Below are 11,658 nucleotides of genomic sequence, written 5' to 3' on the forward strand. Positions count from 1 at the left end.
AGCAGCCATGTTAACAGTGACAATCGAGCTTTGTAGATGGACTAGCAGCCATCGTCACTATGACAATCGAGCTTTGTAGATGGACTAGTAACCATGGTAACAGTGACAATCGAGCTTTGTAGATGGACTAGCAGCCATGGTAACAGTGACAATCGAGCTTTGTAGATGGACTAGCAGCCATCGTTACTATGACAATCGAGCTTTGTAGATGGACAATTGGCTATCGTTACTGCTAGAATCGAGCTTTGTAGATGGACAAACGGCTATCGTTACTATGACAATCGAGCTTTGTAGATGGACAATTGGCTACCGTTACTGTGAGAATCGACCTTTGCAGATGGACAAACGGCTATCGTTACTGTGACTATCGAGCTTTGTAGATGCACTAGCAGACACCAATACTGTGATAATCGAGCTTTGTAGATGGAGTAGTAACCATGGTTACCGTGACTATCGAGCTTTGTAGATGGACTAGCAGCCATGGTAACAGTGACAATCGAGCTTTGTAGATGGACTAGCAGCCATGGTAACAGTGACAATCGAGCTTTGTAGATGGACAAACGGCCATGGTAACAGTGACAATCGAGCTTTGTAGATGGACAAACGGCTATCGTTACTGTGATAATCGAGCTTTGTAGATGGACAAACGGCTATCGTTACTGTGATAATCGAGCTTTGTAGATGGGCTAGCCGCCATGGTAACAGTTACAATCGAGCTTTGTAGATGGACTAGCAGACACCTTTACTGTGACAATTGAGCTTTGTAGATGGACTAGCAGCCATGGTAACAGTAACAATCGAGCTTTCTAGATAGACTAGCAGCCATGGTAACAGTGACAATCGAGCTTTGTAGATGGCCAACGGTTATCGTTACTGTGACAATCGAGCTTTGTAGATGGACTAGCAGACACCAATACTATGATAATCGAGCTTTGTAGATGGAATAGTAACCATGGTTACCGTTACTATCGAGCTTTGTAGATGTACTAGCAGCCATCGTTACTATGACAATCGAGCTTTGTAGATGGAGTAGTAACCATGGTAACAGTGACAATCGAGCTTTGTAGATGGACTAGCAGCCATGGTAACAGTGACAATCGAGCTTTGTAGATGGACTAGCAGACATCGTTACTATGACAATCGAGCTTTGTAGATGGACAATTGGCTATCGTTACTGTGAGAATCGAGCTTTGTAGATGGACTAGCAGACACCTTTACTGTGACTATCGAGCTTTGTAGATGGTCTAGCAGCCATGGTTACTGTGACTATCGAGCTTTGTAGATGGACTAGCAGCCATTTTAATTGTGTGACTATCGAGCTTTGCAGATGGACAAACGGCCATCGTTACTGTGAAAATCGAGCTTTGTAGATGGACTTGCAAACACCTTTACTGTCATTATCGAGCTTTGTAGATGGACTAGCAGCCATGGTTAGTATGACAATCGAGCTTTGTAGATGGACTAGCAGACACCTTTACTGTGACTATCGAGCTTTGTAGATGGACTAGCAGCCATGGTAACAGTTACAATCGAGCTTTGTAGATGGACTAGCAGCCATGGTAACAGTGACAATCGAGCTTTGTAGATGGACTAGCAGACACCTTTACTGTGACAATCGAGCTTTGTAGATGGACAAACGGCTATCGTTACTGTGATAATCGAGCTTTGTAGATGGACAAACGGCTATCGTTACTGTGATAATCGAGCTTTGTAGATGGACAAACGGCCATTGTTACTGTGACAATCGAGCTTTGTAGATGGACTAGCAGACACCTTTACTGTGACAATTGAGCTTTGTAGATGGACTAGCAGCCATGGTAACAGTGACAATCGAGCTTTGTAGATGGAGTAGTAACCATGGTTACTGTGACTATCGAGCTTTGTAGATGGACAAACGGCCATGGTAACAGTGACAATCGGACTTTTTAGATGGACTAGCAGCCATCGTTACTATGACAATCGAGCTTTGTAGATGGACTAGCAGACACCTTTACTGTGACTATCAAGCCTTGTAGATGGACAAACGGTCATCGTTACTGTGACAATCGAGCTTTGTAGATGGACTAGCAGCCATGGTGACAGTGACAATCGATCTTTGTAGATGGATTAGCAGACACCTTTAGATGGAGTAGTAACCATGGTTTCTGTGACTATCGAGCTTTGTAGATGGGCTAGCAGCCATGGTAACAGTGACAATCGAGCTTTGTAGATGGACTAGCAGCCATGGTAACAGTGACAAACGAGCTTTGTAGATGGACAAACGGCTATCGTTACTGTGATAATCGAGCTTTGTAGATGGACAAACGGCTATCGTTACTGTGATAATCGAGCTTTGTAGATGGGCTAGCCGCCATGGTAACAGTTACAATCGAGCTTTGTAGATGGACTAGCAGACACCTTTACTGTGACAATTGAGCTTTGTAGATGGACTAGCAGCCATGGTAACAGTGACAATCGAGCTTTGTAGATGGACTAGCAGACACCTTTACTGTGACAATTGAGCTTTGTAGATGGAGTAGCAGCCATGGTAACAGTAACAATCGAGCTTTTTAGATAGACTAGCAGACACCTTTATTGTGATAATCGAGCTTTGTAGATGGGCTAGCAGCCATGGTAACAGTGACAATCGAGCTTTGTAGATGGACGAGCAGCCATGGTAACAGTGACAATCGAGCTTTGTAGATGGACAAACGGCTATCGTTACTGTGATAATCGAGCTTTGTAGATGGACAAACGGCTATCGTTACTGTGATAATCGAGCTTTGTAGATGGACAAACGGCCATTGTTACTGTGACAATCGAGCTTTGTAGATGGACTAGCAGACACCTTTACTGTGACTATCGAGCTTTGTAGATGGACTAGCAGCCATGGTAACAGTGACTATCGAGCTTTGTAGATGGACTAGCAGCCATGGTTAGTATGACAATCGAGCTTTGTAGATGGACTAGGAGACACCTTTACTGTGACTATCGAGCTTTGTAGATGGACTAGCAGCCATGGTAACAGTGACTATCGAGCTCTGTAGATGGACTAGCAGCCATGGTTAGTATGACAATCGAGCTTTGTAGATGGACTAGCAGACATCTTTACTGTGACTATCGAGCTTTGTAGATGGACTAGCAGCCATGGTAACAGTGACTATCGAGCTTTATAGATGGACTAGCAGCCATGGTAACAGTGACTATCGAGCTTTGTAGATGGACTAGCAGCCATGGTTAGTATGACAATCGAGCTTTGTAGATGGACTAGCAGACACCTTTACTGTGACAATTGAGCTTTGTAGATGGACTAGCAGCCATGGTAACAGTAACAATCGAGCTTTGTAGATGGACTAGCAGCCATCTTTACTGTGACAATCGAGCTTTGTAGATGGAGTAGCAGCCATGGTAACAGTAACAATCGAGCTTTTTAGATAGACTAGCAGACACCTTTATTGTGATAATCGAGCTTTGTAGATGTGCTAGCAGCCATGGTAACAGTGACAATCGAGCTTTGTAGATGGACAAGCAGCCATGGTAACAGTGACAATCGAGCTTATTAGATGGACAAACGGCTATCGTTACTGTGATAATCGAGCTTTGTAGATGGACTAGCAGCCATGGTAACAGTGACTATCGAGCTTTGTAGATGGACTAGCAGCCATGGTAACAGTGACTATCGAGCTTTGTAGATGGACTAGCAGCCATGGTAACAGTGACTATCGAGCTTTGTAGATGGACTAGCAGCCATGGTAACAGTGACAATCGAGCTTTGTAGATGGACAATTGGCTATCGTTACTGTGAGAATCGAGCTTTGTAGATGGAGAAACGACTATCGTTACTATGACAATCGAGCTTTGTAGATGGACAATTGGCTATCGTTACTGTGAGAATCGATCTTTGTAGATGGACAAACGGCTATCGTTACTGTGACAATCGAGCTTTGTAGATGGACAAACGGCTATCGTTACTGTGACTATCGACCTTTGTAGATGCACTAGCCGACACCAATACTGTGATAATCGAGCTTTGTAGATGGAGTAGTAACCATGGTTACCGTGACTATCGAGCTTTGTAGATGGATTAGCAGCCATGGTAACAGTGACAATCGAGCTTTGTAGATGGACTAGCAGCCATGGTAACAGTGACAATCGAGCTTTGTAGATGGACAAACGGCTATCGTTACTGTGATAATCGAGCTTTGTAGATGGACAAACGGCTATCGTTACTGTGATAATCGAGCTTTGTAGATGGGCTAGCCGCCATGGTAACAGTTACAATCGAGCTTTGTAGATGGACTAGCAGACACCTTTACTGTGACAATTGAGCTTTGTAGATGGACTAGCAGCCATGGTAACAGTGACAATCGAGCTTTGTAGATGGAGTAGTAACCATGGTTACTGTGACTATCGAGCTTTGTAGATGGACAAATGGCCATGGTAACAGTGACAATCGGACTTTTTAGATGGACTAGCAGCCATCGTTACTATGACAATCGAGCTTTGTAGATGGACTAGCAGACACCTTTACTGTGACTATCAAGCCTTGTAGATGGACAAACGGTCATCGTTACTGTGACAATCGAGCTTTGTAGATGGACTAGCAGCCATGGTGACAGTGACAATCGATCTTTGTAGATGGATTAGCAGACACCTTTAGATGGAGTAGTAACCATGGTTTCTGTGACTATCGAGCTTTGTAGATGGGCTAGCAGCCATGGTAACAGTGACAATCGAGCTTTGTAGATGGACTAGCAGCCATGGTAACAGTGACAAACGAGCTTTGTAGATGGACAAACGGCTATCGTTACTGTGATAATCGAGCTTTGTAGATGGACAAACGGCTATCGTTACTGTGATAATCGAGCTTTGTAGATGGGCTAGCCGCCATGGTAACAGTTACAATCGAGCTTTGTAGATGGACTAGCAGACACCTTTACTGTGACAATTGAGCTTTGTAGATGGACTAGCAGCCATGGTAACAGTAACAATCGAGCTTTGTAGATGGACTAGCAGACACCTTTACTGTGACAATTGAGCTTTGTAGATGGACTAGCAGCCATGGTAACAGTAACAATCGAGCTTTTTAGATAGACTAGCAGACACCTTTATTGTGATAATCGAGCTTTGTAGATGGGCTAGCAGCCATGGTAACAGTGACAATCGAGCTTCGTAGATGGACGAGCAGCCATGGTAACAGTGACAATCGAGCTTTGTAGATGGACAAACGGCTATCGTTACTGTGATAATCGAGCTTTGTAGATGGACAAACGGCTATCGTTACTGTGATAATCGAGCTTTGTAGATGGACCAACGGCCATTGTTACTGTGACAATCGAGCTTTGTAGATGGACTAGCAGACACCTTTACTGTGACTATCGAGCTTTGTAGATGGACTAGCAGCCATGGTAACAGTGACAATCGAGCTTTGTAGATGGACTAGCAGCCATGGTTAGTGTGACAATCGAGCTTTGTAGATGGACTAGGAGACACCTTTACTGTGACTATCGAGCTTTGTAGATTGACTAGCAGCCATGGTAACAGTGACTATCGAGCTTTGTAGATGGACTAGCAGCCATGGTTAGTATGACAATCGAGCTTTGTAGATGGACTAGCAGACACCTTTACTGTGACTATCGAGCTTTGTAGATGGACTAGCAGCCATGGTAACAGTGACTATCGAGCTTTATAGATGGACTAGCAGCCATGGTAACAGTGACTATCGAGCTTTGTAGATGGACTAGCAGCCATGGTTAGTATGACAATCGAGCTTTGTAGATGGACTAGCAGACAACTTTACTGTGACAATCGAGCTTTGTAGATGGACTAGCAGCCATGGTAACAGTGACAATCGAGCTTTGTAGATGGACTAGCAGACACCTTTACTGTGACAATTGAGCTTTGTAGATGGAGTAGCAGCCATGGTAACAGTAACAATCGAGCTTTTTAGATAGACTAGCAGACACCTTTATTGTGATAATCGAGCTTTGTAGATGTGCTAGCAGCCATGGTAACAGTGACAATCGAGCTTTGTAGATGGACTAGCAGCCATGGTAACAGTGACAATCGAGCTTATTAGATGGACAAACGGCTATCGTTACTGTGATAATCGAGCTTTGTAGATGGACAAACGGCTATCGTTACTGTGATAATCGAGCTTTGTAGATGGACAAACGGCCATTGTTACTGTGACAATCGAGCTTTGTAGATGGACTAGCAGACAACTTTACTGTGACTATCGAGCTTTGTAGATGGACTAGCAGCCATGGTAACAGTGACTATCGAGCTTTGTAGATGGACTAGCAGCCATGGTTAGTATGACAATCGAGCTTTGTAGATGGACTAGGAGACACCTTTACTGTGACTATCGAGCTTTGTAGATGGACTAGCAGCCATGGTAACAGTGACTATCGAGCTTTGTAGATGGACTAGCAGCCATGGTTAGTATGACAATCGAGCTTTGTAGATGGACTAGCAGACACCTTTACTGTGACTATCGAGCTTTGTAGATGGACTAGCAGCCATGGTAACAGTGACTATCGAGCTTTGTAGATGGACTAGCAGCCATGGTAACAGTGACTATCGAGCTTTGTAGATGGACTAGCAGCCATGGTAACAGTGACAATCGAGCTTTGTAGATGGACTAGCAGCCATGGTAACAGTGACTATCGAGCTTTGTAGATGGAGTAGTAACCATGGTTACTGTGACTATCGAGCTTTGTAGATGGACAAACGGCCATGGTAACAGTGACTATCGAGCTTTGTAGATGGACTAGCAGCCATGGTAACAGTGACTATCGAGCTTTGTAGATGGACTAGCAGCCATGGTAACAGTGACTATCGAGCTTTGTAGATGGAGTAGTAACCATGGTTACTGTGACTATCGAGCTTTGTAGATGGACAAACGGCCATGGTAACAGTGACTATCGAGCTTTGTAGATGGACTAGCAGCCATGGTAACAGTGACTATCGAGATTTGTAGATGGAGTAGTAACCATGGTTACTGTGACTATCGAGCTTTGTAGATGGACAAACGGCCATGGTAACAGTGACAATCGGACTTTTTAGATGGACTAGCAGCCATCGTTACTATGACAATCGAGCTTTGTAGATGGACTAGCAGACACCTTTACTGTGACTATCAAGCCTTGTAGATGGACAAACGGTCATCGTTACTGTGACAATCGAGCTTTGTAGATGGACTAGCAGCCATGGTGACAGTGACAATCGAGCTTTGTAGATGGACTAGCAGACACCGTTACTGTGACTATCGAGCCTTGTAGATGCAGTAGTAACCATGGTTTCTGTGACTATCGAGCTTTGTAGATGGACTAGTAGCCATGTTAACAGTGACAATCGAGCTTTGTAGATGGACTAGCAGCCACTTATTTCTTTTTTGTAAAGAAAGCTGTGACGGTCAGGTTTTTTGGGTATGGGTTTATTTTGCCTGTTTAATAACTTTTCTTGGTTTTTCTTTTCTTCTTGATTGCTTTTGTGTTGTTGCTAGGTAAATGGTTTCATTAGATTTAATTATGTTAATGTCGATGCTAGAGGTGTGCAGTTCCCGTTTAGTTTCAGGGGTTTGGTCGTACGCTATAGCTGAAGCTTCCTCGTAAGTGCAGTTTTCTCTATCGGTGATAAGTTTAATGATGATTTCAGGAAAAAGTACTTTTGATATGTATTGCGGAGTGCAAAAGTTGTATCTTATGTTTGAAGTTTGCAGACGTTTGGCTAATTCTTGCAGCAAGTCATCCAAAGTGTTTTCCTCGAAGTAGGTTATTCCTGGAAATGTGTAATTTGTTTCAAGCCGTTCTTTGTGCGATGATTTTAGGTATATAAGATGCCTTTGCTGGCATTTGTCCGGTGATTCTTTAGAAGTCGGTGTGTTTATAATCTCTAATGCAAACGGGATGATGTTTTGGATTGTTTGTTCTACCTCTTTTATTTGGATTCGGGAAAATTTCCACTCACGGACAACTGCTGATATTCTGTACGCAATAGAGGTTGAGTAGGTTGTTGACGTTATGATGCAGGTGTTTGTACAAATGATGTCTCCAAAGCTACTTTCCATTTCGCAAAAGTATGATCCATCGCTGCTTTGATCAACAGTAAAGACTAGCTTATTGCTGGTTTCTTCAAGTGTGATGATCTCTCCTTCTGACGTTTCCTTCTTCCAAGTGTACCTTAGAAAAGCATCATCTTTTGCAATAAAGCGGAGAGTACATTTAGAGCCACGTTCGCACTGTTTTCGTTTGGGTAAGTCAATGTCAATTGTCAGTTTTTCGCAAAAGTTACGGTCATGTTTAATACCGCCTTGTAAAATATCATCCATGATTGATGCTCGATGAACGGCTTCAAAGGATGATCCAAGAATTTTGTTTCGAACAAATTTTAAACAAAAAACACCACAGCTAACGGCATCGTCTTGCTTTGGGTGGTGATTATCCATTGAAATATTCAAATCGTCAAAAAAATTACAATATCCCCTTACTATTGCAATCGCAGATAGATAACATTTAATCATTTTAGCTTCCAGCAGACATTCTTGAAAATCTCCATTATGCAAAGGATCGTACAGTGTGATCTTTTTGACATTGACATCCACAGCTGCAATAGCCCAATGTCTATAACGGATGGATCTGTGTATAGGGAACACGATGTGATCAACGCTTGTCAGGTCGACTTTCTTAAAGTGTGAATGACAGAGATTTAAGAGGTCTTGCGTTGTCTTTGGACTTGTTGGAGAATGGAAAAAAACTGACCTAAGCTGCGAAAAAAAATTGGTATCATAAACAACACATTCTTTATTTTCCAAAAGCAACGCTTGTTTGATCAAATATAGGTATGCCAAGATAATAGTGTCATTGAGTTCTCCAGGGTTGTCCGGTAATACATATGTGTTATTTAAAGGAGGATGTTCTAAGGTTTTCAAATCCCGTCCGTATATTTTAAGCGATTTCACTGTCCCAACGATTTCATTTTTTTTTGGTAATATCCAGTGCGTCATAGGGTGAAATATATTTGTGTTCTTGCTGTTTTTCATTTTCAGCTGTACGTGCGTCGTCAATACTTGTATCGTGAACTTCAATCTTGTGTTTGTTGTCGTTTTGCGCTCCGTCTTCGCTTTGTATGTTGTTTACACTGTCGAAACCACTTTTATTGTGAGAGAATTCACTTTTGAAATCGGTATACTTGCTCGCGTCCTCGATCTCCGCTGAGTGTACAGTGTTTTTATCTTTTTCTCCATCAACTCTAACATAAAACAGCATGTATACTTCTCTTGTGACTATTCTTTTAGACAAGTATGCAAGGTTTTTATGTTCGACCTTTTCGTCATCAAAAAGTACTACAGTATCATTGTCAGGGAAAATTTGTAGGGCAACATAATGACCTGAACTCAACGCCTGTCCTTTGTGGAGTATTACAGCTGCTAATATGTATTCAGTGGGTGGAGAGCCCTCGTGCTTCAACTGTGATACATCGATTGTGATGTCCAATGTCAATGGAGAATGATCTTTAGTATTTGCGGTGACATCATTACGTTTTAGTACACAGACAAAGTTCTGGGGGCAGGTTTTTAAAAAACCCTGTCGTGTTTGACAAGTCTTTTGACGACAAGTCCCACATTCTAATTTGTTGTCATCGATAAGAACTTCTTCCTTGAAATATTCAAAGAGGCAGTCCTTTACTGAAGATGTCATTCCGTTTCTGGGGAGCTCCACAGCAAGTGAATGAAATGAATCCTCTTCACTCTCTCTTGAATTTCCACAAGTGCAACAGGAATTCTTGTATTGCACTGCGCCCCAAAACGTAGAAAAAAAAGGAATGGGTGTTCCACCAAGGTCGAAAGAGCAGATTTCCATAATTTTGGAGAAAGCTTCATGAACATCGTGTTGCTTACCAATCTTCAGACCCTTTTTGTGTAATTGCTTGAGTAAATCAGTGGGATTCAATGGCCTTGTATAATCTGCACTTTCCTTAAGTCTTGTAAAAATCATGGCAAGGTAATTGAACATCATTGGAAATAGTGGTTTTGCGTCCTCTGTTGTAATATCACCTAAAGTGGTAACTGAGAAAGATTGCAACAAAGCGTTCAACCAACAGTTGTTGTGTTTGTTTTTCATTCCTATCGAAAAAATAGGACAACTTGGGCTGGTAGATGGTGGCGTTCTTTTACCTTTTGGCATTCTGGATTCGAGAGAACCAGTAGTTATGTCATTCATATCATAGCTATCTTTTTCCTCGGCAGTGAGTCGCTTCCACTTTTTAGAAGCTATTTTAGAGACTGCTGGGAGATCTTTACCTTTGTTTGAAAATGATTTAAAATTCTTGGTCAAATAATTTGAGTACGCTGAAGATTGTTTTTTTATTGGTTTCATAGTTGTTGTCGTTGACTTGTTTGAATTTCTAGAAGTGTTCTTGGTTAAATTTACTTTTGAGTTGACTGGGGTTTTTGGCATTGCGTTGGAAGGTGGCTGCTGGAACTGTCCACGGCGCTTATCTGGAGATGACGATCGTTTGACCTTTTTGTTCCATTGCTCGGTTGATCCAGAATAGAGATCGAGATCATCACAGCACATTTCTTTTCTTTTTCGCTTCAATTGCATGACAGCCCGTTTTTGTATTGTGTCGCCATATAAACGGCACCTAGCTTGAATAAACGTTTTTTGAAGAGACACAAATTCATCGACGCGGAGATGGTGTTTTCCATTGAAGTCGTCTGTTTTCATTAACTTCATGTAGTTCTCGATCGTACCTTGGGTTGTTACTTCTTTTGAATTTTTTTTAGATTAGAATCTTGATTTTGAAATTTTACAGAGGAAAAAATTACTCCACAAAGGTGCAATTGGGAGAAGACGCTTTAAGTATTCCATGAACTCTGGTGAATAGCATCGGTTTTCGTCTTTTCCCATGACAAGCGTACTGGAACGTTCTTCCATGCTGTGAGTTATCTCAAACAGCTTCTTTGCAAATGGACCTTTAGCATCAGGTTTTGTAAAAGACTCGTCCATGTTAGCACAGTCGTCTGTGCATTTGTGTTCTATCTGAGGTTCCTCTTTGTTTAATTTCTCAATTTTTTGTTGAATTCGTGTATATGCTTTTTGAACTTGGGGACAGTTGTGGGAGGTCAGAAAGAGAAGGGATATGTCTTCAAGAATTTGTTGGAACTCGTCAAATGTACAGGCATTAACAAGAAGAGATATTGAGTACAGCAAGAAAGAATACCAACGTTTGCTGTTAGTTTTACATATTTTTTTGCAGATGGTACTTGCGTTGTGCATCAAATGGCTACAACAGATATGAGGTGTCATTAAGGTAAAATCCTTCTCACTTCCTTTGCCGTGAACTATTCGCCAAGCTCGCTCGAGGTACGATAGCACAGTTTCTTTATTAAATTCCTGGAGGCATGCTAGTAGTATGGCTTTTCCCTGATCACTGACTATTTGCATTGGCGTTCGAACATTGTTGTGACCAAACAAAAGCCCCTCAGCGTACCTAAAGGATTGCAAGAAGTGTTGAATAGTGGGCACGTTGTGACGGCTCGTTATCAATTCTGCAACTGGTAAAGGTGGTTTTCCGGCAACAGGGCTGGGAACGACCAACGTGTAGTACAAAACTCGATTGTCATCCCAATTGGATATGATGGTACCTGTAGCGTCAAGAAATGCCACCATGTTG

Source organism: Actinia tenebrosa, unplaced genomic scaffold (genome assembly GCF_029948245.1).
Source record: "Actinia tenebrosa isolate PJP-AT-01 unplaced genomic scaffold, QUT_ActTen_1.0 PGA_scaffold13__45_contigs__length_12533684, whole genome shotgun sequence".
Lineage (NCBI taxonomy): Eukaryota > Metazoa > Cnidaria > Anthozoa > Actiniaria > Actiniidae > Actinia > Actinia tenebrosa.